The sequence below is a fragment of the Coregonus clupeaformis genome, chromosome 20 (assembly GCF_020615455.1).
Source record: "Coregonus clupeaformis isolate EN_2021a chromosome 20, ASM2061545v1, whole genome shotgun sequence".
Lineage (NCBI taxonomy): Eukaryota > Metazoa > Chordata > Actinopteri > Salmoniformes > Salmonidae > Coregonus > Coregonus clupeaformis.
The window spans coordinates 23,524,862-23,547,813 of NC_059211.1; the positions used below are offsets into that span (position 1 = coordinate 23,524,862).

The 22,952-nt window shown below is 46.7% G+C and overlaps 1 pseudogene; it reads left to right on the plus strand.

The window, feature by feature from the left end:
- Window positions 1–835: 835 nt before the first annotated feature.
- LOC121532676 lies at window positions 836–22,925 on the plus strand (annotated as a pseudogene).
- The last annotated feature ends 27 nt before the right edge of the window (window positions 22,926–22,952 follow it).

Sequence of the window (22,952 nt, forward strand, 5' to 3'; positions counted from 1 at the left end):
GTATTTAGGCTTGCCACAACAAATGGGTTGAATACTTATTGACTCAAAGACATTTCAGCTTTTCATTTTGTATTAATTTATAAAAAATTTGAAAAACATAATTCCACTTTGACATGATGGAGTATTGTGTCTAGGGCGGTGACAAAAAATCTCAATGTAATCCATTTTAAATTCAGGCTGTAACACAACAAAATGTGGAAAAAGTAAAGGGGTGTGAATACTTTCTGAAAGCACTGTAGTTAAATGCGTTAGATTTAGCATTGGTTAGGGTTTCATGTAATAATCAGTGTAGTTTTATTACCTGGTTTATGGTAGTGATATTGTTATATAATACCGCTAAATAAAATCTATAATTACTCTTGTAGTTATATGTAAGTTATAATAAATAGGTTATTGAAATAATGCTTAACTACTGTAGGCCTAGTTTGATATCAGTGAAGTTGAATGGTTTTAACAAAGTTGTATCCACTGTATTACTTAACTGTTGCATGTTAATGAAGGTATGCGCAGGATGAATGGTGTGACGGGATTTCTGCTCTCTGATTGGACGAAGCGCTCCAACATAGGCCTCGCCTATCAGAGAGAACGACATGAGTGGCAGGATTCTAACTTCAACATTTACACACCTGTCTGTCTGTGTAGCGGTGTGTGCCTTTAGTGAATGTGTTGGCATAGAGGATCTATGTGGATTTTAAAAAGCAGAAGCTTAGAAATCTTGCATCGCGTGCTCCCAACTAAAGGCAATAGAAAATCGATTGTTCATAAAAGGGATTTATTCTCTGGAACAGTCTTAACTAGACCATCATCAGGCCAGTAGACCAGCAGAGCAGGGTGGATGGATCCGTTGTTGTATCTCGGTGGACTGGTAGTTCTCTTTCTGTTGTGGATCAAGATGAAAGGCTTAGACTACGTGATCGTTCACCAGAGATGGATATTCGTCTGTCTATTTCTGCTGCCACTATCAGTCATATTTGATGTCTAATATTACCTGCGCGCGTGGCTCATCTTCAAGATGTGTTCCGCGCCAAAACAGCACGACCAGCGCGTGCGGGACATCCAGAGACAGGTTAGGGCATGTGGCTAAATTGCAACGATGATGCAAATTGCATCTCTATTAAAATAGGTTAACTAATCTATTAAAACCAGTGGATACACCCCTCTTCACTGACTAGCCTACCTAACCAGGCCTACTACTCTACATGAAGAGGCTTATGAGTTTATATGAGCAGTGCTATTACAGAAGAGCAGACATTCTAAAGTCTATATCTATCATGTTATGTTATCTATAATCTGGACGTTCACACATGTCCTCGCTAACCCCAATGTGTGTGTGTGAGTGCGTCTGTCTAAACTTTAAACACAGATCCCTGATAACACCCGATGATAGCAGTGTGTGTGAGTGTATATGTGTGTGTGAGAGAGAGACTGCAGTGACTGTAATCCCTCTCTTCCTAAAGGGACTTTTGGAAAGAACTAGGGATTTGGGAATGAAGGAGAGGAAAAACAAACTGCAGCGTTCACTGTGTAGGTCTCGGAGTGTGTGTCAGTGTGTGTGCATTCTGGGAGCTCAGCATTTGAGCATGGTATCAGATACTGTATTTCCTTCTGTCGTTTACAAAGTCTAAATTCTTTCTTCCATTTCAAATGTTCTGTAGTGATTTATAGGGAATAGCAGGAGTAGGGCTTTAATCAGAGACCAGAGAGGAAGTGCAGTGCCTTATGTGCCATAAAGGTCCAGACATTTAGGCAGAGGCCATAATACTTACATGCAGTATGATACTGTGTGTGTGTTGCAGGTATGTGAGTGGAGGAAGGGGGGGGGGAAGACTCACATGTGTACAGGTCGGCCCGGCTGGCTGACTGTTTCTCTCAGAGTGGGGAAATACAAGAAGACCAACAAGAACATCCTAATCAACATGATGGACATACTGGAGGTGGACACACAGAGACAGGTAGGACACACATGCTCACACACTGTAGCTCTGTATATAAAAGTATGTATGTGTGTGTAAACCTGTATGACCCGGGCAAGTATATGTACAACAGGTGGTTCATGTGGAGCCCCTGGTCAACATGGGTCAGATCACTGCTCTCCTCAACTCCATGGGCTGGACTCTGCCTGTGCTGCCAGAACTGGACGACCTCACTGTCGGTACGCTATGCAACTCATTACCATTACATCTGCATATCATCAGCATATATTGTTGGCTAAGGTTTTATGGTGTATGGTGGTATATTTTATTGTATATGGGTTTGAGTTATATTATATATATTGTTGTATGGCTGTTAAAAGGTATATATGGTGGTATATGCAATGATGTACACAACCGGTCAAAAGTTTTAGAACACCTACTCATTCAAGATATTTGTTTTATTTTATACTATTTTCTACATTGTAGAATAATAGTGAAGACATCACAACTATGAAATAACACATATGGAATCATGTAGTAACCAAAAAAGTGTTAGACAAATCAAAACATATTTTATATTTGAGATTCTTCAAATAGCAACCCTTTGCTTTGATGACAGCTTTGCACACTATTGGCATTCTCTCAACCAGCTTCACCTGGAATGCTTTTCCAACAGTCTTGAAGGAGTTCCCACATGTGCTGAGCACTTGTTGGCTGCATTTCCGTCACTCTGCGGTCCAACTCATCCCAAACCATCTCAATTTGGTTGAGGTCGGGGGATTGTGGAGGCCAGGTCATCTGATGCAGCACTCCATCACTCTCCTTCTTGGTAAAATAGCCCTTACACAACCTGGAGGTGTGTTGGGTTATTGTCCTGTTGAAAAACAAATAATAGTCCCACTAAGCCCAAACCAGATGGGATGGCGTATCGCTGCAAAATGCTGTGGTAGCCATGCTGGTTAAGTGTGCCATGAATTCTAAATAAATCACAGACAGTGTCACCAGCAAAGCACCCCCACCTCTATGCTTTATGGTGGGAAATACACATTAGGAGATCATCCGTTCACCAACACCGCGTCTCACAAAGACACGACGGTTGGAAACAAAAATCTCCAATTTGGACTCCAGACCAAAGGACACATTTCCACCGGTCTAATGTCCATTGATCGTGTTTCTTGGCCCAAGCAAGTCTCTTCTTCTTATTGGTGTCCTTTAGTAGTGGTTTCTTTGCAGCAATTCGACCATGAAGGCCTGATTCACACAGTCTCCTCTGAACAGTTGATGTTGAGATGTGTCTTTGACTTGAACTCTGTGAAGCATTTATTTGGGCTGCAATTTCTGAGGCTGGTTATTCTAATGAATCCTTTGCAGCAGAGGTAACTCTGGGTGTTCCATTCCTGTGGCGGTCCTCATGAGAGCCAGTTTCATCATAGCGCTTGATGGTTTTTGCGACTGCACTTGAAGAAACTTTCAAAGTTCTTGAAATGTTCCGTATTGACTGATCTTCATGTCTTATAATAATGGACTGTCGTTTCTCTTTGCTTATTTGAGCTGTTCTTGACATAATATGGACTTGGTCTTTTACCAAAAATGGGTATCTTCTGTATACCGCCACTACCTTGTCACAACACAACTGATTGGCTCAAACACATTAAGAAGGAAAGAAATTCCACAAATTAACTTTTAAGAAGGCACACCTTTTAATTGAAATGCATTCCAGGTCGTGCAGAGCTGTCATCAAGGCAAAGGGTGGCTGTGATGAGGTGGTGATGAAGGAGTCAGGCGCAGGAGGGTAAATCACAGAATAACAGGCTTTAATCCGCAAAATACATGTTTACGCAGAAATGCGTCAAACACACTCCAGGGCACAAAACAGGCGCACTGGAAAATACAAGGCACACGGGAAAAATACTCCCGTCGATACACAATACACGAGCTCCACCGAGCTTCACTAACCTCCACAAACAAACAATCACCCACACAGACAAGGAAGCAGAGGGAACACTTATACCATTACTAATGAGGGAATAAGAACCAGGTGTGTGTGATTGAAGACAAGACAAATGGAGTGATGATAAATGGATCGGCAGTAGCTAGTAAGCCGGTGACGCCGAACGCCGAAACCTGTCCGAACAAGGAGGGGAGGCAGCCTCGGCGGAAGTCGTGACAGTACCCCCCCTTGGCGCGCGGCCGACCCCGGCCTCGGGGACGGCCAGGAGGACGCGGAGCAGGGCGAGCCGGATGGCGGCGGTGGAAATCCCGTAACATGGAGGGATCGAGGATATCCCTCACCGGGACCCAGCACCGTTCCTCCGGACCGTACCCCTCCCACTCCACGAGGTACTGAAGGCCCCCCACCCAACGCCTCAAATCCAGGATGGAACGGACAGAGTACGCCGGGGCCCCCTCGATGTCCAGAGGAGGTGGAGGGACCTCCCGCACCTCAGCATCCTGAAGTGGACCAGCTACCACCGGCCTGAGGAGAGAGACATGAAACGAGGGGTTAATACGGTAATCAGGGGGGAGTAATAACCTATAAGTGACCTCGTTGACTCTCCTCAGGACTTTGAACGGCCCCACAAACCGCGGGCTCAGCTTCCGGCAGGGCAGGCGGAGAGGCAGATTCCGGGTCGAGAGCCAGACCCGATCCCCCAGTACAAAGACGGGGGCCTCACTGCGGTGGCGGTCAGCGTTGGCCTTCTGACAACGCACAGTGCGTTGGAGGTGAACGTGGGCAGCATCCCATGTCTCCTCCGTGCGCCGAAACCAGTCATCCACCACAGGAGCCTTGGTCTGGCTCTGGTGCCACGGTGCCAGAACCGGTTGGTAACCTAGAATACACTGGAAAGGTGTTAGGTTAGTGGAGGAGTGCCGGAGAGAGTTCTGGGCATATTCTACCCATGGCAAGAACACCGACCACTACCCCGGCCTGTCCTGGCAGTAGGACCGCAGGAACCTACCCACGTATTGATTTACCCGTTCCACCTGCCCATTACTCTCGGGGTGGAACCCAGAGGTCAGGCTGACCGAGACCCCCAGACGTGCCATGAATGCCTTCCAGACCTTGGACGTAAACTGGGGACCTCGGTCAGACACTATATCCTCTGGTACCCCGTAGTGCCGGAAGACGTGTGTAAACAGGGCCTCCGCAGTTTGCAGAGCCGTGAGGAGACCGGGCAGAGGAAGGAGGCGACAGGCTTTAGAAAAGCGGGCCACAATGACCAGGATGGTGGTGTTACCTTGGGAGAGGGGAAGATCAGTTAGAAAATCAACACTTAGGTGAGACCATGGTCGTTGTGGAACTGGTAAAGGTTGTAACTTACCCACTGGGAGGTGCCTAGGTGCCTTACTCTGGGCGCACACAGAGCAGAAGGAGACATACACCCTCATGTCCTTAGCCAAGGTATGCCACCAGTATTTTCCGGTCAGGCAGCGCACTGTATGGCCGATACCTGGGTGACCAGAGGAGAGTGACGTGCGTGCCCAGTAGATCAGACGATCACGGATAAGAGCAGGCACGTACTGTAGGCCATCTGGACACTGAGGTGGAGAGGGATCCGTGCGTAATGCCTGCTCTATATCCGTGTCCATTGCCCATACTACCGGCGCCACAATGCAGGAGGCCGGCAGTATGGGAGTGTTGTCGCTGGGCATACAGCCGGGACAGCGCGTCTGCCTTCACGTTCTTCGTACCTGGGATGTATGATAGAGTTAAATCAAACCGGGTGAAGAATAGGGCCCACCTGGCCTGGTGAGGATTCAGCCTCCTCGCTGCCCGGATGTACTCCAGGTTACGGTGGTCCGTCCAGACGAGGAAAGGGTGTTTTGCCCCCTCAAGCCAATGCCTCCACACGGTCAAGGCTTGGACAACAGCCAACAGCTCCCGATCACCAACGCCGTAGTTCTGCTCCGCCGGGCTGAGCTTCTTCAAGAAGAACGCACAGGGGCGAAGCTTGGGTGGCGTACCCGAGCGTTGAGACAGGACAGCTCCTATCCCAACCTCGGACGCATCCACCTCCACTACGAACGGTAGTGATGAATCGGGGTGGGCCAGTACTGGGGCTGAGGTGAACAGACCCGCAGTTTGCTGAAGGCCAGCTCAGCCTCAGCAGACCAGCGGAGCCGGGACGGTCCACCCTTCAACAGGGAGGTAATGGGAGCTGCGACCTTGCCAAAGCCCCGGATAAACCTCCGATAGTAGTTGGAAAAGCCAAGGAAGCGCTGCACCTCCTTAACCGTGGTTGGAGTCGGCCAATTATGCACGGCTGAAATGCGATCTCCCTCCATCTCCACAGCTGAGGTGGAAATGCGGTATCCATGGAAGGAGACGGACTGCTGGAAAAACATACACTTCTCTGCCTTAGCATAAAGGTCATTTTCCAACAGTCGGGCCAGACCTTGCGAACCAGAGACACATGCTCGGCGCGCGTAGCGGAATACACCAGGATGTCATCGATGTAGACCACTACACATGTCCCGAAACACCTCGTTCACAAAGGACTGGAAAACTGAGGGAGCATTCATCAAACCATAGGGCATCACCAGGTATTCATAATGCCCCGTGGTTGTGCTGAATGCTGTCTTCCACTCATCTCCCTCTCGGATACGCACCAGGTTGTACGCACTCCTGAGATCTAATTTGGTGAAGAAGTGCGCCCCATGCATTGATTCAATCACTGAAGGAATGGGGGAGAGGATAACTAAATCTTATCGTCTCCCTGTTCAGCGGTCGATAATCAATGCACGGGCGCAGACCTCCGTCCTTCTTCACAAAGAAGAAACTCGAGGAGGCGGGTGAAGTGGAGGGACGTATATACTCCTGGCGCAGGGACTCAGTGACATATGTTTCCATAGCCACCGTTTCAGCCTGTGACAGGGGGTATATATGACTCCTGGGAGGTACAGCGTCTACCCAGAGTTTTATCGCGCAATCCCCTGATGAGGTGGTAATTTAGTCGCCTGCGTTTTAGAGAACGCATGCGCCAGATCGAGGTATTCAGGGGGAATGCGCACGGTGGAGGTACCGTCTGGACTTTCCACCGTGGTTGCACCAACGGAAACACCTAGACACCTACCCTTACACTCTCGCGACCACCCCGTGAGAACCCTATGCGGCCATGAGAAGGTGGGGTTGTGGAGTGCTAGCCAAGGGATACCTAATACCACAGGGAAAGCAGGAGACTCAATAATGGAAAAAATAACTTGCTCACAATGAGTCTCCTGGGTAATCATGGTGACTGGTGCAGTAACTTCCTTAACCAACCCGGACCCTAATGGTCAACTATCAAGTGCTCTGATGGGGCGTGGAATGGATAGGCGAATCAATGGAATGCCTATACGGTGTGCGAATGCCCCGTCCATAAAGTTCCCAGCTGTGCCTGAATCGACTAGCGCCTTACACTGGGGAACTACCATGTGCTCAGGAAAGGAGATGTGTATTTTACAGTGCGCAGCAGAGGGCTCTGAACGAGTGTGGGTGTTCGATACCTGGGGTGATGCGAGAGTGCCCTGCCTGCCGCCTCCCGGTCCAAAATAACGTTGACTACTACGTGTGGTGTATTGTCCCTTCGTGCCACCAGAGTGACACTGTGCTCAGGAAAGGAGATGTGTATTTTACAGTGCGCAGCAGAGGGCTCTCCGCTCTCTCGGCCGGCGGCTCCACCCAGCTACATCTGCTCGGGATCAGAGTCGTCCGGGGTGGAAACGGGCAGACCCCTACCAGGACGTCCTCTGGCTGCCAGCAGGTTGTCCAAACAAATAGCCATGTCCACCAGTTTCTTGAAGGACAACATGGTGTCTCGGCAGGCTAGCTCCCGTCGGACGTCCTCCCGCAGATGGCACCGGAAATGGTCGATCAGGGCCCGCTCGTTCCACCCGGACCCCGCTGCCAGCGTCCAAAACTCCAATGTGAAGTCCTGCGCAGTCCTCTTCCCCTGCCTCAGGTGGACCAGCCGCTCGCCCGCCTCTCGGGCGGGTGATCAAAGACCTCCCGGAAGAGGCGAGCGAACTCACCGTAGTTCTCCAACCCGGCTCCTCCTTCGTTCCACACCGCGTTGGCCCACTCCAGGGCTTTCCCCGAGAGGCAGGAGACTAGGGCGGACACCTTCTCCCGCTCCGATGGAAACGGTCGGATGCTGGAGAAGTAGAGCTCCAGTTGGAGAAGGAATCCTTGGCACAGCACCGCTGTCCCGTCAAACTCCCCTGGTCGGGATATCTGGATCCCTCCTGGTGCTGGGGTGTAGGTGGCGGGATCCGGTTGACCAGCTGGTCTCGACGGATCGGGCTCTCTCCTCTACAGGCATTGGACGACCTGAAGAACCCGACCCATCGCTTCACCCAAGCTGGCTAGCATAGTTGAATGCTCCTGGACCCGTTCCACGACTCCAGGCATGTGCGTCTCTCCTGCTGACTCCATAGCGGGTGGATGATTCTGTGATGAGGTGGTGATGAAGGAGTCAGGCGCAGGAGGGTAAATCACAGAATAACAGGCTTTAATCCGATAAATATACAGGTTTACGCAGAAATGCGAAAATACAAGGCACACAGGAAAAATACTCCCGTCGATACACAATACACGAGCTCCACCGAGCTTCACTAACCTCCACAAACAAACAATCACCCACACAGACAAGGAAGCAGAGGGAACACTTATACCATGACTAATGAGGGAATAAGGACCAGGTGTGTGTGATTGAAGACAAGACAAATGGAATGATGATAAATGGATCGGTAGTAGCTAGTAAGCCGGTGACGCCGAACGCCGAAACCTGCCCGAACAAGGAGGGGAGGCAGCCTCGGCGGAAGTCGTGACAGTGGCAATTTTAAGAATCTCTAATATAATGATTCCATATGTGTTATTTCATAGTTTTGATGTCTTCACTATTATTCTACAATGTAGAAAATAGTAAAAAAATAAAGAAAAACCCTTGAATGAGTAGGTGTTCTAAAACTTTTGGCCGGTAGTATATATAAACCCTGGATTGCTGATGCTATGTATTGGCCATTGGCTTCTTTCACACTTCCGGGTTTGTAGAACGGAAGTTCAGCAAAGCGGTGTTGTTTATGTTCCGGTTTATGTTCTGGTCACTAGCAACAGCGCAGAGTTAGCAAGCTAGCATAATGGCGGCACAATCCTCTCACTGATGCTATTGTAGTGTCTCCCGAGTGGCGCAGTGGTCTAAGGCACTGCATTGCTGTAGCCTGGTTCGAATCCAGGCTCTGTCGTAGCCGGCCGCGACCGGGAGACCCATGGGGCGGCGCACAATTGGCCTAGTGTCGTCCAGGGTAGAAGAGGGTATGGCCGGCAGGGATGTAGCTCAGTTGGTAGAGCATGGCGTTTGCAACGCCAGGGTTGTGGGTTCGATTCCCACGGGGGGCCAGTATGACAAGAAAAGAAAAAACACTCACTAACTGTAAGTCGCTCTGGATAAGAGCGTCTGCTAAAATGTAGTGTCCCTTTTTGTTCCGACAACAAACAAAAACACCCATACCTCAGATTTCACGACTTCCCAAGGATGCGACTTGAGAGCAATTAGAAGAGATGAGGGCCCTGACTTCACTATTTTACATGGGAGCACCTTCATCTGTAGCCTGCATTTTAACCTGGCCAACATCTACTTTGAAGCCAACGGTCGGCCATATTGGCACTCCCCAGAAGGACCAGTCCTTGATAGGAATGGAATTCTACAGTATTTCAATTCAATGTTTCAAGGACAAAATTACATGTATTTAAGTACAGTGGGGGAAAAAAGTATTTAGTCAGCCACCAATTGTGCAAGTTCTCCCACTTAAAAAGATGAGAGAGGCCTGTAATTTTCATCATAGGTACACAGACAAAATGAGAATTTTTTTTCCAGAAAATGACATTGTAGGATTTTTTATGAATTTATTTGCAAATTATGGTGGAAAATAAGTATTTGGTCAATAACAAAAGTTTCTCAATACTTTGTTATATACCCTTTGTTGGCAATGACACAGGTCAAACGTTTTCTGTAAGTCTTCACAAGGTTTTCACACACTGTTGCTGGTATTTTGGCCCATTCCTCCATGCAGATCTCCTCTAGAGCAGTGATGTTTTGGGGCTGTCGCTGGGCAACACGGACTTTCAACTCCCTCCAAAGATGTTCTATGGGGTTGAGATCTGGAGACTGGCTAGGCCACTCCAGGACCTTGAAATGCTTCTGACGAAGCCACTAATTTGTTGCCCGGGCGGTGTGTTTGGGATCATTGTCATGCTGAAAGACCCAGCCACGTTTCATCTTCAATGCCCTTGCTGATGGAAGGAGGTTTTCACTCAAAATCTCACGATACATGGCCCCATTCATTCTTTCCGTTACACGGATCAGTCGTCCTGGTCCCTTTGCAGAAAAAAAGCCCCAAAGCATGATGTTTCCACCCCCATGCTTCACAGTAGGTATGGTGTTCTTTGGATGCAACTCAGCATTCTTTGTCCTCCAAACACGACGAGTTGAGTTTTTACCAAAAAGTTCTATTTTGGTTTCATTTGACCATATGACATTCTCCCAATCCTCTTCTGGATCATCCAAATGCACTCTAGCAAACTTTAGACGGGCCTGGACATGTACTGGCTTAAGCAGGGGGACACGTCTGGCACTGCAGGATTTGAGTCCCTGGCGGTGTAGTGTGTTACTGATGGTAGGCTTTGTTACTTTGGTCCCAGCTCTCTGCAGGTCATTCACTAGGTCCCCCCGTGTGGTTCTGGGATTTTTGCTCACCGTTCTTGTGATCATTTTGACCCCACGTGGTGAGATCTTGCGTGGAGCCACAGATCGAGGGAGATTATCAGTGGTCTTGTATGTCTTCCATTTCCTAATAATTGCTCCCACAGTTGATTTCTTCAAACCAAGCTGCTTACCTATTGCAGATTCAGTCTTCCCAGCCTGGTGCAGGTCTACAATTTTGTTTCTGGTGTCCTTTGACAGCTCTTTGGTCTTGGCCATAGTGGAGTTTGGAGTGTGACTGTTTGAGGTTGTGGACAGGTGTCTTTTATACTGATAACAAGTTCAAACAGGTGCCATTAATACAGGTAACGAGTGGAAGCCTCTTAAAGAAGAAGTTACAGGTCTGTGAGAGCCAGAAATCTTGCTTGTTTGTAGGTGACCAAATACTTATTTTCCACCATAATTTGCAAATAAATTCATAAAAAATCCTACAATGTGATGTTCTGGAAAAGAAATTCTCAATTTGTCTGTCATAGTTGACGTGTACCTATGATGAAAATTACAGGCCTCTCTCATCTTTTTAAGTGGGAGAACTTGCACAATTGGTGGCTGACTAAATACTTTTTTCCCCCACTGTATGTGTTGTTGCAGTGGGGACAGTAACATTAGTAATCTCAAACAATTATATTTTAAATGTTTTTACATATATTTATTTAAATTTTTGTGTTTAGTTCACATAATATAATTTATACTGAACAAAAATATAAACGCAGGCCTCCCGAGTGGCGCAGCGGTCTAAGGCACGCAGTGTTGCAGCATCATTACAGCCTGGGGTTCGATCCCAGCGTCGTCCGGGTTAGGGAAGGGTTTGGCTGGGGGGGGGCTTTACTTGGCTCATCGCGCTCTAGCGACTCCTTCTGGTGGGCCGGGCGCCTGCAGGCTGACTTCGGTCGTCAGTTGAACAGTGTTTTTCTCCGACACATTGGTGCAGTTGGCTTCCGGGTTAAGCGAGCGGGTGCTAAGAAGCGCGGCTTGGCGGGTCATGTTTCGGAGGACGCATGACTCGACCTTCGCCTCTCCCGAGCCTGTTGGGGAGTTGCAGCGATGTGACAAGATCGTAATCACAAAATTGGGGAGAAAAAGGGGGTAAAAAAGATATATACACTACCAGTCAAAAGTTTGGACACACCTACTCATTCACAGGTTTTTCTTTATTTTTACTATTTTTTTTACATTGTAGAATAATAGTGAAGACATCAAAACTATGAAATAACACATATGGAATCATGTAGTAACCAAAAAAGTGTTAAACAAATCAAAATATATTTTATATTTGAGATTCTTCAAATAGCCACCCTTTGCCTTGATGACATCTTTGCACACTCTTGGCATTCTCTCAACCAGCTTCATGAGGTAGTCACCTGGAATACATTTCAATTAACAGGTGTGCCTTCTTAATGCGTTTGAGCCAATTAGTTGTGTTGTGACAAGGTAGGGGGGTATACAGAAGATAGCCCTATTTGGCAAAAGACCAAGTCCATATTATGGCAAGAACAGCTTAAATAAGCAAAGAGAAACGACAGTCCATCATTACTTTAAGACATGACGGTCAGTCAATACGGAACATTTCAAGAACTTTGAAAGTTTCTTGAAGTGCAGTCGCAAAAACCATCAAGCGCTATGATGAAACTGGCTCTCATGAGGGCCGCCACAGGAAAGAAAGACCCAGAGTTACCTCTGCTGCAGAGGATAACTTCATTAGAGTTACCATTCTCAGAAATTGCAGCCCAAAGAAATGCTTCACAGAGTTCAAGTCACAGACACATCTCAACATCAACTGTTCAGAGGGGACTGCGTGAATCAGGCCTTCATGGTCGAATTGCTGCAAAGAAACCACTACTAAAGGACACCAATAATAAGAAGAGACTTGCTTGGGCCAAGAAACACGAGCAATGGAGATTAGACCGGTGGAATTTTGTCCTTTGGTCTGGAGTCCAAATTTGAGATTTTTGGTTCCAACCGCCGTGTCTTTGTGAAGCGCGGTGTGAAGGTTCCAAGATGGCGAAGTAGTGCAGTCCTGTTTCTGTCGTGTGTCTGTAAATAGCCTGTAAATACCCTGTTTTTTTGTATTTTTCGTACATATTTCCCTATCAGACTTTTCATCCTTCTACAAAATATACTTTCCTGCAACCCGCCTCACTCAATGTGGAACGGATTCTATTTTTGACTTACCTTTATCTAGAATCTAGAATCTCCAGTTGAAACTAGCTAGCCAGCTAACTAGCTACTTGCTATTAGCCACAGCTAGCGGTGTTTCACCCAGAACATTGGATTTTTTTCCGCGGGATTAATTTTAATCACTGGACATTGATCACCGGATATTCGGCCAGTCTGCACAGCGCGTTATCGACCCAGAACATATCAGTTTTTCCGCCGGAATCACTGAATCACTGGACCTTTAACTCCGGATTCATCGCTACCAGCTGGCTACAACAAAACGGACGCTGTGGTCTGGCTAATCATCCTGAGCTAGGCCCATCTCCCGGCTATCTACCTCTCTGTCAACCGGACGGGACCACCTAGTGTTGACACGGAGCCCCGCCGATCCTACACGACTGGTCTGCCGACGAAATCGTCTGATGTGGTTACGACGTTAACCACGAAGATTCCATCCATCGGCTAGCCCTGGCCCGCTAGCACACGCTATCCGTGGCCTCTTACTCACTAAACTGAACTAGCTACTGAACTAGCTACTTGCTATTAGCCACAGCTAGCGGTGTTTCACCCAAAACATTGGATTTTTTTCCGCTGGGATTAATTTTAATCATTGGACATTGATCACCGGATATTCGGCCAGTCTGCACAGGGCGTTATCGACCCAGATCATATCAGTTTTTCCGCCGGAATCACTGAATCACTGGACCTTTAACTCCGGATTCATCGCTACCAGCTGGCTACAACAAAACGGACGCTGTGGTCTGGCTAATCATCCTGAGCTAGGCCCATCTCCCGGCTATCTACCTCTCTGTCAACCGGACGGGACCACCTAGTGTTGACACGAAGCCCCGCCGATCCTACACGACTGGTCTGCCGACGAAATCGTCTGATGTGGTTACGACGTTAACCACGAAGATTCCATCCATCTGCTAGCCCTGGCCCGCTAGCACACGCTATCCGTGGCCTCTTACTCACAAGTGCTTCACCACCGGACCTTATGATAACTCAGCTATACAGCTGATATCTGCTGGACTGTTCCTTTTTACGGTACTACATCCTGTTTATGTTTAGCCTCAGCCCAAACATGGTTAGTTTATTGTTGTTTCGGTTATTTCTAATTGTACTATATCACTGTAGACCCCCAGCCTAGCTAAACCTGCCTTAGATAGCTCCTTTGTCCCTCCCCCATACACTCAGAGACCGACTCAATTGATGCCTCTAGAGATACTATCTCTTTCATTGTTACCCAACGCTTAGGTTTACCTCCACTTTACTCATATCCTTCCATATCCTTGTCTGTACATAATGCCCTGAATCTTTTCTATAACACCCGGAAATCTGCCCCCTTTATTCTATGTACCCAACGCACTAGAAGACCAGTTCTTAAAGCCTTTAGCCGTATCCTTATTCTAGTCCTCCTCTGTTCCTCTGGTGATGTAGAGGCTAACCCAGGCCCTGCAGCCCTCAGTATCACTCCTACTCCCCAGGCGCTATCATTTGATGACTTCTGTAATCGCAAAAGTCTTGGTTTCTTGCACATAAATATCAGAAGTCTACTTCCTAAGTTTGAGTTATTCACTGCGTTAGCACACTCTGCCAACCCTGATGTTCTAGCAGTGTCTGAATCCTGGCTCAGGAAGGCCACCAAAAATTCTGAAATTTCCATCCCCAACTATAACATTTCCCGTCTAGATAGAACTGCCAAAGGGGGTGGAGTTGCAATCTACTGTAGAGATAGCCTGCAGAGCTCCATCATACTATCCAGGTCTGTGCCCAAACAGTTTGAGCTTCTACTTCTAAAAATCCACCTTTCCAGAAATAAGTCTCTCACTGTTGCCGCTTGCTACAGACCCCCCTCAGCCCCCAGCTGTGCCCTGGACACCATATGTGAATTGATTGCCCCCATTTATCCTCAGAGTTTGTACTGCTTGGTGACCTAAATTGGGATATGCTTAATACCCCAGCCATCCTACAATCCAAGCTAGATGCCCTCAACCTCACGCAAATTATCAACGAACCTACCAGGTACAACCCTAAATCCGTAAACATGGGTACCCTCATAGATATCATCCTGACTAACATACCCTCTAAATACACCTCAGCTGTCTTCAACCAGGATCTCAGCGATCACTGCCTTATTGCCTGCGTCCGTAACGGGTCCGCGGTCAAACGACCACCCCTCATCACTGTCAAACGCTCCCTAAAACACTTTAGCGAGGAGGCCTTCCTAATTGACCTGGCCCAGGTATCCTGGATGGATATAGATCTCATTCCGTCAGTAGAGGATGCCTGGTTGTTCCTTAAAAGTAATTTCCTCTCAATCTTAAATAAACATGCCCCATTCAAAAATACAGAACTAAGAACCGATATAGCCCCTGGTTCTCCTCAGACTTGACTGCCCTTGACCAGCACAAAAACATCCTGTGGCGTACAGCATTAGCATCAAATAGCCCCCGCGATATGCAACTTTTCAGGGAAGTTAGGAACCAATATACACAAGCAGTCAGGAAAGCAAAGGCTAACTTTTTCAAACAGAAATTTGCATCCTGTAGCACTAACTCCAAAAAGTTTTGGGACACTGTAAAGTCCATGGAGAATAAGAGCACGTCCTCCCAGCTGCCCACTGCACTGAGGCTAGGAAACACTATCACCACCGATAAATCTACAATAATCGAGAATTTCAACAAGCATTTTGCTACAGCTGGCCATGCTTTCCATCTGGCTACCACTAACCCGGCCACCAACTCTGCACCCTCTGCTGCAACTTGCCCATGCCCCCCCCGCTTCTCCTTCACACAAATTCAGACAGCTGATGTTTTGAAAGCGCTGCAAAATCTGGACCCCTACAAATCAGCTGGGCTAGACAATCTGGACCCTTTCTTTCTAAAACTAGCCGCCGAAATTGTCGCAACCCCTATTACTAGTCTGTTCAACCTCTCTTTCATAACGTCTGAGATCCCCAGAGATTGGAAAGCTGCCGCGGTCATCCCCCCTCTTCAAAGGGGGTGACACTCTAGATCCAAACTGCTACAGACCTATATCCATCCTGCCCTGCCTTTCGAAAGTATTCGAAAGCCAAGTTAACAAACAGATCATCGACCATTTCGAATACCACCGTACCTTCTCCGCTATGCAATCCGGTTTCGAGCTGGTCACGGGTGCACTTCAGCCACGCTCAAGGTCCTAAACGATATTATAACCGCGATTGATAATAGACAGTACTGTGCAGCCGTCTTCATCGACCTGGCCAAGGCTTTCGACTCTGTCAACCACCGCATTCTTATTGGCAGACTAAATAGCCTTGGTTTCTCAAATGACTGCCTCGCCTGGTTCACCAACTACTTCTCAGATAGAGTTCAGTGTGTCAAATCGGAGGGCCTGTTGTCTGGACCTATGGCAGTCTCTATGGGGGTGCCACAGGGTTCAATTCTTGGGCCGACACTTTTCTCCGTGTATATCAATGATGTCGCTCTTGCTGCTGGTGACTCTCAGATCCACCTCTACGCAGACGACACCATTTTGTATACATCTGGCCCTTCATTGGACACTGTGTTAACAAACCTCCAAACGAGCTTCAATGCCATACAACAATCCTTCAGTAGCCTTCAACTGCTCTTAAACACTAGTAAAACTAAATGCATGCTTTTCAATCGAACGCTGCTAGCACCCGCCCACCCGACTAGAATCACCACTCTCGACGGGTCTGACCTAGAGTATGTGGACAACTACAAATATCTAGGTGTCTGGTTAGACTGTAAACTCAACTTCCAGACTCACATAAAGAATCTCCAATCCAAAGTTAAATCTAGAATCGGCTTCCTATTTCGCAACAAAGCCTCCTTCACTCATGCTGCCAAACATGCCCTCGTAAAACTGACTATCCTACCGATCCTTGACTTCGGCGATGTCATTTACAAAATAGCCTCCAACACTCTACTCAGCAAATTGGATGTAGTCTATCACAGTGCCATCCGTTTTGTCTCCAAAGCCCCATACACTACCCACCACTGTGACCTGTACGCTCTTGTTGGCTGGTCCTCACTACATGTTCGTCGTCAAACCCACTGGCTCCAGGCCATCTATAAATCACTGCTAGGCAAATCCCTGCCTTATCTTAGCTCATTGGTCACCATAGCAGCACCCACCCGTAGTCTGCGCTCCAGCAGGTATATCTCTCTGGTCATTCCCAAAGCCAACACCTCCTTTGGCCGCCATTCCTTCCAGTTCTCTGCTGCCAATGACTGGAACGAATTGCAAAAATCTCTGAAGCTGGAGACTCTTATCTCCCTCAATAACTTTAAGCATCAGTTGTCAGAGCACCTTACCGATCACTGCACCTGTACACAGCCCATCTGAAATTAGCCCACCCAACTACCTCATCCCTATATTGTTATTTATTTTGCTCTTTTGCACCCCAGTATCTCTATTTGCACATAATCTCTTGCACATCTAGCATTCCAGTGTTAATACTATTGTAATTATTCTGCACTATAGCCTATTTATTGCCTTACCTCCATAACTTGCTACATTTGCACACACTGTATATATATTTTCTGTTGTATTTCTGACTTTATGTTTTTTTTTTACCCCATATGTAACTCTGTGTTGTTTTTATTGCACTACTTTGCTTTATCTTGGCCAGGTCGCAGTTGTAAATGAGAACCTGTTCTCAACTGGCTTACCTGGTTAAATAAAGGTGAAATAAAATAAAATAAATAAAAGTGGGTGAACGGATGATCTCTGCATGTGTATTTCCCACCATAAAGCATGGAGGAGGAGGTGTTAGGGTGTGGGGGTGCTTTGCTGGTGACACTGTCTGTGATTTATTTAGAATTCAAGGCACACTTAACCAGCATTGCTACCACAGCATTCTGCAGCGATACGCCATCACATCTGGTTTGGACTATCATTTGTTTTTCAACAGGACAATGACCCAACACACCTGCAGTCTGTGTAAGGGCTATTTGACCAAGAAGGAGAGTGATGGAGTGCTGCATCAGATGACCTGGCCTCCACAATCCCCCGACCTCAACCCAATTGAGATGGTTTGGGATGAGTCGGACGGCATGGTGAAGGAAAAGCAGCCAATAAGTGCTCAGCTTATGTAGGAACTCCTTCAAGACTGTTGGAAAAGCATTCCAGGTGAAGCTGGCTGAGAGAATCCCAAGAGTGTGCAAAGCTGTCATCAAGGCAAAGGGTGGCTATTTGAAAAATATGTATTTTGATTTGTTTAACACTTTTTTGGTTACTACATGATTCTATATGTGTTATTTAATAGTTTTGATGTCTTCACTATTATTCTACTGTAAGGTTCTGTATTTATTTTCTTAGTCAACCTTGTGTTCTTGAACGTAGCCCTGTCTTTCATTTTTGTTCATTGATTTCACCTGTGTTAGTTACTCACCTGGTCTCATTAGTGCCTTATTTAGTTCAGTTCATTCTGTTTGTGCCTTGTGAGGTATTGTTCGTTTTGACTCTAAGCCTTTTCCTAGCTCGTTTGTGAGAACCAGTTATAGCCTTCAGTCTTAGTTTTTGATTCTCCTGCCTGTTTGCCTACCTGTGTATGACCATTGCCTGCCTGTGACCACGATTCCTGCCTTTTGCGGAGGCTAAATAAACACCTGCCGCGCTCTGCGCGTGAATCTACACCTTTTTCTCCCTGAGTATTCATTACATCTACAATGTAGAAAATAGTAAAAATAAAAACCCTTGACTGAGTATAGGTGTGTCAAAACTTTTGACTGGTACTGTATATAAACGCAACATGTAAAAATGTCAAAGATTTTCCTGAGTTATAGTTCATATAAGGAAATCAGTAAATTGAAATAAATAAATTAGGCCCTAATCTATGGATTTCACATGTCTGGGCAGGGGTGCAGCCATGGGTGGGCCTTCTAGGGCATAGGCCACCCACTTGGCAGCCAGGCCCACCCACTGGGGAGCCAATCAGAATGAGTTTTTCCCCACAAAAGGGCTTTATTACAGACATAAATACTGATCATGCTGTTTAATCAGCTTCTTGATATGCCACACATGTCAGGTAGATGGATTATCTTGGCAAAGGAGAAATGCTCACTAACAGGGATGTAAACAAATTTGTGCACAAAATTTGAGAGCAATAAGCTTTTTGTGCATATGGAACATTTCTGGGAGGCACGGTGGCTTCAACACAGCGCCCCATGTCAGTCATCTAGTGTATATAGAAATCATTGGGTATATATTGTTGTTCGGATGTGATATATGGTGGTATATGTTGTTCTATACAACGACTGACAGATTGCCATCCAGAGGGGTATACTACAAAGTAGGATCAATGAGTTAGTCAGCTGACTTGCCTAAATATTCTGAAATATATATATATATATATATATATATATATATATATATATATATATATATATATATATTTTATTTTATTTTTTTAGAAAGATAAGCTTGAAATGGGCATGGACTAATTGACTCAACAACCAAAAACACATATCTAAATTTAGTTTTCTTAATGAACCAGAAAATCAATAGTTATTTCTGGTTGTTGATCAAAGTTAGCTGGCTAACTCATTTTTCTGCTTTGTAGTATACCCCTCTGTAGCTGAGTGTTTCCATGGCATCTTATCCATCAGGGTTGTTTATTTCCTGTTGGGAGCATCATCACCCTCTCTTATTGGATTAGAGGATCGATGGTTTATAGATGGTAGAGTTCCGAGGGTGAAACTCAGAGGAAATTGCTTCGGAGTGCACAGCGCTCCTGGATCAGATTCCATAATGGTTTTCCGGATCCATAAATGTTAGATCAACAGCTTAATGTTTTCCCATCAGCACGCTGTAGATTCATCTGGAGCTCCACAGAGACTGACACACACAAACACACACACACACAACTGACAAACTGTTTGAGTGTTTACGCTGCTCTCTGCTTCTTCACCTGTGAGGAGATTGAGTCCCTAAAGTGTTGTTGTTGTGTATCCTGTACTGTTGGTGTTGTATCTTGACTGTGTCCCTGAGCACTAGTATGCCCCAATTGTCTTTTGTTTACTAAATAATTAAGCCCTCTCGCTCTCCCTCTCTCTCTATCTACAGGAGGTCTGGTGATGGGTACAGGTATAGAGTCATCCTCTCATATCTACGGACTCTTCCAGCACATCTGTGTTGCCTTTGAGCTGGTGCTGGCTGACGGCAGCCTGGTCCGCTGCACTGAGGTGAGCAGAGCTCTCTTTACTGCTCGGATCTTTAAGAGAACCTTGTTGTCGGAGCAGAGCAATACCTCCAGTTCTGTAGATCACAGAGCAATGCTACAGGCCTCCAGTTCTGTAGATCACAGAGCAATGCTACAGGCCTCCAGTTCTGTAGCTCACAGAGCAATGCTACAGGCCTCCAGTTCTGTAGCTCACAGAGCAATGCTACAGGCCTCCAGTTCTGGAACTAACAGAGCAATGCTACAGGCCTCCAGTTCTGGAACTAACAGAGCAATGCTACAGGCCTCCAGTTCTGGAACTAACAGAGCAATGCTACAGGCCTCCAGTTCTGTAGCTCACAGAGCAATGCTACAGGCCTCCAGTTCTGTAACTAACAGAGCAATGCTACAGGCCTCCAGTTCTGTAACTAACAGAGCAAAGCTACAGGCCTCCAGTCCTTCAGAAAACATAAAGCCAACACCACTGGAAATGGCAGTTAATCTGGAAACAAAGGGTCCACAGTACAACTAGAGAGAGAGAGAAGGAAATGAATCTGCTATGTGGCACTGTTACAGGAGGGAAACTGATGTTCTCTGTGTGTGTGTGTTGGAGGGGGGGTTCTCTAACAGGAGGAGAACTCTGACCTGTTCCACGCAGTTCCATGGTCCTGTGGAACTCTGGGGTTCCTGGTTGCCACGGAGATAAAGATCGTCCCGGCAAGGTATTGGGTTGGTCTGCAGTATGAGCCAGTCAGAGGGCTGGAGAACATCTGCCGTCGGTTCAGTGAGGCGTCTGAGGACAAGAACAACACGTTTGTAGAAGGACTGCAGTACTCACTGGACGAAGCTGTTATCATGACTGGCACTATGACTGACACGGCTGAACCTGACCAGGTGAGAAAGAGAAAAAGAGAAATAGAGGAAGAATGACATGGTACGATCAGAAGGACAAGAGAGGAGAAGAGTGCTGTCTGTCTGCAAGATCTAACCATAACCCTGCACTGTGTGTGTGTTTCAGATTAACAAGATCGGCCTGCACTATAAGCCGTGGTTCTTCAAGCACGTTGAGAGTTACCTGACAAAGAACAACACAGCAGTGGATAATCCCTCTACGCCACTACTACCACAGACACACACGATCCATCTTCTGGGAGCTCCAAGTACACACACACAAATGCACACATACATACACACACAGTGCATTAGACAAATGATACAAAGTGACCCTTTTATCCTGCAGATTTCAGCATGTCATCATCTCCTCCCCCAGCACATAACTCTGCATTAGTCTCCCTAATGTACAGACACACATGCACACACACACGCACGCTGCCATTAGGAAACCATGTGTGGTTTGCTGGTAATTGTTCCTTACCATAACCTTAAATTATGTCTAGTTTTTCTCTGACAGACTGATGATGTTGTTGATGGGGAGGAGGGGTAAAGGGGCAGTTTTACAGCCCCCCCCCCCCCAACCCCTTCCGTTATATATGAGGCATAGACCAGGGTCGTGTTCAGTGGGACATATAATAGCCACACTTTCTGAAATAGAAAACCAAAATGTGTTTCGTTCCATTTCAAAACATATTTTCTCTACTGGACACAACTGTGGAGCTGGAAAGCTGATTGCTGTAAACATGAATGTGTGTGTGTTTTTGTCTCCAGGACATCATCCCGTTTGGTAACCACCCAGTGTTCCGGTGGTTGTTTGGGTGGATGGTTCCTCCTAAGATCTCTCTGTTGAAGCTGACCCAGGGAGAGACCATCAGACAACTGTATGAGCAACACCATGTTGTCCAGGACATGTTGGTCCCCATGAAACACATCCAGACCGCTATCGCACGCTTCCACCAGAACATCCATGTAAGACACACACACACAAACTAGTACATTTCACATAAGACACATAGCTACATTGCATGCTTCCTCAGCGTAACATACCCTAATACATTAAACACACACAAGTGTGACTGAGTTGGTATGTCTCGTTTTAGGGGTGTGACTGAGTTGGTATATCTCATTTTAGGGGTGTGACCGAGTTGGTTTATCTCATTTTAAGGGAGTGACTGAGTTGGTACAGTATATCTAATTTTAGGTGAGTGACTGAGTTGGTATATCTTGTTTTAAGGGTGTGACTGTCTCATTGTAGGGTTGTAACTAAGTTGGTATGTCCCTCCCTGCAGGTGTACCCTCTGTGGTTGTGTCCGTTCGTGCTCCCCCCGGGCCGGGGGATGGTTCATCCTAAAGGTGAGGAGGCAGAGCTGTATGTGGACATCGGAGCGTACGGAAAACCCAGGGTTAAACACTTCAAGGCTAAAGCCTCATGTAGACAGCTGGAGCAGTTTGTCAGAGAGGTGCATGGGTGAGTTTCTGTACACACACATACACACCCCCAACAGCTGTATGATGAGGGTCTATATGGAACGATGGGAGTAAGGCTTCCGATTGTGCTGACGTATGTATGTTTGAATGTGTGTGTGTGTCTAGGTTCCAGATGCTGTATGCTGATGTGTACATGGAGCGTAGTGAGTTCTGGGAGATGTTTGACGGGACGTTGTATCACCGTCTGAGAAAGGAGCTGGGCTGTCAGGACGCTTTCCCTGAGGTATACGACAAGATCTGCAAAGCTGCACGACACTGACCTCTGACCCCTAATCCTTTAACATCTGCCATCCCACCAGTAACACGATGAAGATGAGAGCCTTTAAGGAGTGTTCTCAGCCTGTTTGTATTGTAAAGCCCAGTGAATGTGAATGTGCTGATGAAACAAATACAGCCTTAACACCAGCCTGTTTTAATATTCAACTTCTGACCCCTAACCCCAACACCAGCCTGTCCTGACCTCTAGCCCCTAACATGTTCTGACCCCTAACCCTAACCTGGTTATTTCTACTGCCTGGCACAGAGAAAGGAGATAACTGCTTTTGTCCACAAATGTTTTTGTTGGTGTATGATGATAATAAAGTTTGT